The 6,000-nt window shown below is 43.4% G+C and overlaps 4 non-coding genes across 4 annotated transcripts; all 4 read left to right on the forward strand.

Annotated features, from left to right (window-relative positions):
- The first annotated feature begins 1,006 nt into the window (after positions 1 to 1,006).
- LOC148889005 (5S ribosomal RNA) lies at positions 1,007 to 1,125 on the forward strand. The gene has a single exon (XR_016117068.1). It is a non-coding gene; the product is annotated as a 5S ribosomal RNA (ribosomal RNA).
- A 1,151-nt stretch (positions 1,126 to 2,276) lies between these two features.
- Positions 2,277 to 2,395, forward strand: LOC148889006 (5S ribosomal RNA). Its single transcript, XR_016116998.1, has one exon. It is a non-coding gene; the product is annotated as a 5S ribosomal RNA (ribosomal RNA).
- Positions 2,396 to 3,545: 1,150 nt separating this feature from the next.
- On the forward strand, positions 3,546 to 3,664 carry LOC148889007 (5S ribosomal RNA). The gene has a single exon (XR_016117003.1). It is a non-coding gene; the product is annotated as a 5S ribosomal RNA (ribosomal RNA).
- Positions 3,665 to 4,856: 1,192 nt separating this feature from the next.
- On the forward strand, positions 4,857 to 4,975 carry LOC148889008 (5S ribosomal RNA). Its single transcript, XR_016117064.1, has one exon. It is a non-coding gene; the product is annotated as a 5S ribosomal RNA (ribosomal RNA).
- Positions 4,976 to 6,000: the final 1,025 nt, after the last annotated feature.

The following is a 6,000-nucleotide window of genomic DNA, read 5'->3' on the forward strand; positions in this document are numbered from 1 at the left end:
TCGCTGCGTGTAACGATATGGCTTTCCGGCAGAGGGAGCTGTCCGCATGGGGGACCGTCATGACAGTACTCGTACGCGAAGCAGAACTGGGCTTCTGCGTGCTGGACAGCTTCTTTTACTCCCCTTTCAAACCATCTATTTTCCTTTCGCTACAATTTTAACCTCATTGTCGTCAAATGAGCGGTAGCTAGTTGAGGTGCATATGTACTGCAGATTGAGGCCCACTCGTATTATCCCATGCGGTGTTGATAAAGTTTTTTTTTTTTTGAGAATTTGTTTAGTCTCCCCCATGTTTTGCTCTTTATAATTTTAATTTTTCCAATGTATTGAATAAACTACATTACTTTGTTTTTCATTTGAAAGCTTATCTTTTGGATGTACTCAATTTTGCCTTCAAGTGTTTATCGGTTTGAAATAAGTAGGAATTTTGTGTTGCCAAAGGACTGTAGTTTTTCAGACAGCCCTGCAATGTAAGGTAACGCTACTCCTCTCCTTTTAGTATCTTCAGCATTTTGGGTTTAATTCCCTATCCTTTTCTTTTGACATTTATTATGATTACTGTCCGTCTGGTCCTTGACGCCCTCTGCTGACGTAATCACACAGCGACACTGATCTCGTGATCAACCATTTCACCACATAATATTCATAGTTATACATAACATTTTAAGCGCCTTTCAAAGCTCTAAAGGCCACTTTACAGTCACGGGATAAGAACGTTTTTTTTGTGCGAGTGAACAGAGGCAACCATTCGCGCCAGCGTTCACTCTACCCGGAATGAATGGACGAAACGGATTGCATTGGAAGTCAAAGAAAAGTTACCCACGAAAACGCATCAGCTGGACTCACATGCACCTATTTGACAACACGACACAAATAACACCTTCATCGATTCAAGCCTGTATTTGGAAAACCAAATAACCATCACCCGACAAGAACGAACACCATGAGCAAAGAAAGACGCTCTCCCTGCAACACTATAAAGAGGGATTTTCTGGCACACTCCCTCGCTTACGGCCATACTACCCTGAGAACGCCCGATCTCGTCCGATCTCGGAAGCTAAGCAGGGTTGGGCCTGGTTAGTACTTGGATGGGAGACCGCCTGGGAATACCAGGTGCTGTAAGCTTTTTTTTTTTTTTTTTGCAGCCACCCCAAATACTGTGGGCCGAGAAATGGTCTCTCCCGTTCGCGATCCGATTTCACTTTTCATTTCACGATCACCCCCGACGCGATTTTAAACGGATTCCCACACGTTGATTTTACTCTTGAGTCGCTGTGTGTAACGATATGGCTTTCCGGCAGAGGGAGCTGTCCGCATGGGGGACCGTCATGACAGTACTCGTACGCGAAGCAGAACTGGGCTTCTGCGTGCTGGACAGCTTCTTTTACTCCCCTTTCAAACCATCTATTTTCCTTTCGCTACAATTTTAACCTCATTGTCGTCAAATGAGCGGTAGCTAGTTGAGGTGCATATGTACTGCAGATTGAGGCCCACTCGTATTATCCCATGCGGTGTTGATAAAGTTTTTTTTTTTGAGAATTTGTTTAGTCTCCCCCATGTTTTGCTCTTTATAATTTTAATTTTTCCAATGTATTGAATAAACTACATTACTTTGTTTTTCATTTGACAGCCTATCTTTTGGATGTACTCATTTTTGCCTTCAAGTGTTTATCGGTTTGAAATAAGTAGGAATTTTGTGTTGCCAAAGGACTCTGTAGTTTTTCAGACAGCCCTGCAATGTAAGGTAACGCTACTCCTCTCCTTTTAGTATCTTCAGCATTTTGGGTTTAATTCCCTATCCTTTTCTTTTGACATTTATTATGATTACTGTCCGTCTGGTCCTTGACGCCCTCTGCTGACGTAATCACACAGCGACACTGATCTCGTGATCAACCATTTCACCACATAATATTCATAGTTATACATAACATTTTAAGCGCCTTTCAAAGCTCTAAAGGCCACTTTACAGTCACGGGATAAGAACGTTTTTTTTGTGCGAGTGAACAGAGGCAACCATTCGCGCCAGCGTTCACTCTACCCGGAATGAATGGACGAAACGGATTGCATTGGAAGTCAAAGAAAAGTTACCCACGAAAACGCATCAGCTGGACTCACATGCACCTATTTGACAACACGACACAAATAACACCTTCATCGATTCAAGCCTGTATTTGGAAAAACCAAATAACCATCACCCGACAAGAACGAACACCATGAGCAAAGAAAGACGCTCTCCCTGCAACACTATAAAGAGGGATTTTCTGGCACACTCCCTCGCTTTCGGCCATACTACCCTGAGAACGCCCGATCTCGTCCGATCTCGGAAGCTAAGCAGGGTCGGGCCTGGTTAGTACTTGGATGGGAGACCGCCTGGGAATACCAGGTGCTGTAAGCTTTTTTTTTTTTTTTTGCAGCCACCCCAAATACTGTGGGCCGAGAAATGGTCTCTCCCGTTCGCGATCCGATTTCACTTTTCATTTCACGATCACCCCCGACGCGATTTTAAACGGCTTCCCACACGTTGATTTTACTCTTGAGTCGCTGCGTGTAACGATATGGCTTTCCGGCAGAGGGAGCTGTCCGCATGGGGGACCGTCATGACAGTACTCGTACGCGAAGCAGAACTGGGCTTCTGCGTGCTGGACAGCTTCTTTTACTCCCCTTTCAAACCATCTATTTTCCTTTCGCTACAATTTTAACCTCATTGTCGTCAAATGAGCGGTAGCTAGTTGAGGTGCATATGTACTGCAGATTGAGGCCCACTCGTATTATCCCATGCGGTGTTGATAAAGTTTTTTTTTTTTTGAGAATTTGTTTAGTCTCCCCCATGTTTTGCTCTTTATAATTTTCATTTTTCCAATGTATTGAATAAACTACATTACTTTGTTTTTCATTTGAAAGCTTATCTTTTGGATGTACTCAATTTTGCCTTCAAGTGTTTATCGGTTTGAAATAAGTAGGAATTTTGTGTTGCCAAAGGACTCTGTAGTTTTTCAGACAGCCCTGCAATGTAAGGTAACGCTACTCCTCTCCTTTTAGTATCTTCAGCATTTTGGGTTTAATTCCCTATCCTTTTCTTTTGACATTTATTATGATTACTGTCCGTCTGGTCCTTGACGCCCTCTGCTGACGTAATCACACAGCGACACTGATCTCGTGATCAACCATTTCACCACATAATATTCATAGTTATACATAACATTTTAAGCGCCTTTCAAAGCTCTAAAGCCCACTTTACAGTCACGGGATAAGAACGTTTTTTGTGCGAGTGAACAGAGGCAACCATTCGCGCCAGCGTTCACTCTACCCGGAATGAATGGACGAAACGGATTGCATTGGAAGTCAAAGAAAAGTTACCCACGTTAACGCATCAGCTGGACTCACATGCGCCTTATTTGACAACACGACACAAATAACACCTTCATCGATTCAAGCCTGTATTTGGAAAACCAAATAACCATCATCCGACAAGAACGAACACCATGAGCAAAGAAAGACGCTCTCCCTGCAACACTATAAAGAGGGATTTTCTGGCAGATTCCCTCGCTTACGGCCATACTACCCTGAGAACGCCCGATCTCGTCCAATCTCGGAAGCTAAGCAGGGTTGGGCCTGGTTAGTACTTGGATGGGAGACCGCCTGGGAATACCAGGTGCTGTAAGCTTTTTTTTTTTTTTTTTGCAGCCACCCCAAACACTGTGGGCCGAGAAATGGTCTCTCCCGTTCGCGATCCGATTTCACTTTTCATTTCACGATCACCCCCGACGCGATTTTAAACGGCTTCCCACACGTTGATTTTACTCTTGAGTCGCTGCGTGTAACGATATGGCTTTCCGGCAGAGGGAGCTGTCCGCATGGGGGACCGTCATGACAGTACTCGTACGCGAAGCAGAACTGGGCTTCTGCGTGCTGGACAGCTTCTTTTACTCCCCTTTCAAACCATCTATTTTCCTTTCGCTACAATTTTAACCTCATTGTCGTCAAATGAGCGGTAGCTAGCTTTAAGGTGCATATGTACTGCAGATTGAGGCCCACTAGTATTATCCCAGCGGTGTTGATAAAGTATTTTTTTTTTGAGAATTTGTTTAGTCTCCCCCATGTTTTGCTCTTTATAATTTTCATTTTTCCAATGTATTGAATGAACTACATTACTTTGTTTTTCATTTGACAGCCTATCTTTTGGATGTACTCATTTTTGCCTTCAAGTGTTTATCGGTTTGAAATAAGTAGGAATTTTGTGTTGCCAAAGGACTCTGTAGTTTTTCAGACAGCCCTGCAATGTAAGGTAACGCTACTCCTCTCCTTTTAGTATCTTCAGCATTTTGGGTTTAATTCCCTATCCTTTTCTTTTGACATTTATTATGATTACTGTCCGTCTGGTCCTTGACGCCCTCTGCTGACGTAATCACACAGCGACACTGATCTCGGGATCAACCATTTCACCACATAATATTCATAGTTATACATAACATTTTAAGCGCCTTTCAAAGCTCTAAAGGCCACTTTACAGTCACGGGATAAGAACGTTTTTTTTTGTGTGCCGTTTAAAATGTGATCATGAAATGAAAAGTGAAATCATCGCGAACAGAGGCAACCATTCGCGCCAGCGTTCACTCTACCCGGAATGAATGGACGAAACGGATTGCATTGGAAGTCAAAGAAAAGTTACCCACGAAAACGCATCAGCTGGACTCACATGCACCTATTTGACAACACGACACAAATAACACCTTCATCGATTCAAGCCTGTATTTGGAAAACCAAATAACCATCACCCGACAAGAACGAACACCATGAGCAAAGAAAGACGCTCTCCCTGCAACACTATAAAGAGGGATTTTCTGGCACACTCCCTCGCTTACGGCCATACTACCCTGAGAACGCCCGATCTCGTCCGATCTCGGAAGCTAAGCAGGGTCGGGCCTGGTTAGTACTTGGATGGGAGACCGCCTGGGAATACCAGGTGCTGTAAGCTTTTTTTTTTTTTTTTGCAGCCACCCCAAATACTGTGGGCCGAGAAATGGTCTCTCCCGTTCGCGATCCGATTTCACTTTTCATTTCACGATCACCCCCGACGCGATTTTAAACGGCTTCCCACACGTTGATTTTACTCTTGAGTCGCTGCGTGTAACGATATGGCTTTCCGGCAGAGGGAGCTGTCCGCATGGGGGACCGTCATGACAGTACTCGTACGCGAAGCAGAACTGGGCTTCTGCGTGCTGGACAGCTTCTTTTACTCCCCTTTCAAACCATCTATTTTCCTTTCGCTACAATTTTAACCTCATTGTCGTCAAATGAGCGGTAGCTAGTTGAGGTGCATATGTACTGCAGATTGAGGCCCACTCGTATTATCCCATGCGGTGTTGATAAAGTTTTTTTTTTTTTGAGAATTTGTTTAGTCTCCCCCATGTTTTGCTCTTTATAATTTTAATTTTTCCAATGTATTGAATAAACTACATTACTTTGTTTTTCATTTGAAAGCTTATCTTTTGGATGTACTCAATTTTGCCTTCAAGTGTTTATCGGTTTGAAATAAGTAGGAATTTTGTGTTGCCAAAGGACTCTGTAGTTTTTCAGACAGCCCTGCAATGTAAGGTAACGCTACTCCTCTCCTTTTAGTATCTTCAGCATTTTGGGTTTAATTCCCTATCCTTTTCTTTTGACATTTATTATGATTACTGTCCGTCTGGTCCTTGACGCCCTCTGCTGACGTAATCACACAGCGACACTGATCTCGTGATCAACCATTTCACCACATAATATTCATAGTTATACATAACATTTTAAGCGCCTTTCAAAGCTCTAAAGGCCACTTTACAGTCACGGGATAAGAACGTTTTTTTTGTGCGAGTGAACAGAGGCAACCATTCGCGCCAGCGTTCACTCTACCCGGAATGAATGGACGAAACGGATTGCATTGGAAGTCAAAGAAAAGTTACCCACGAAAACGCATCAGCTGGACTCACATGCACCTATTTGACAACACGACACAAATAACAC

The sequence above is a fragment of the Hippocampus bargibanti genome, linkage group LG13 (assembly GCF_051943395.1).
Source record: "Hippocampus bargibanti isolate YZ-2025 linkage group LG13, ASM5194339v1, whole genome shotgun sequence".
NCBI lineage: Eukaryota > Metazoa > Chordata > Actinopteri > Syngnathiformes > Syngnathidae > Hippocampus > Hippocampus bargibanti.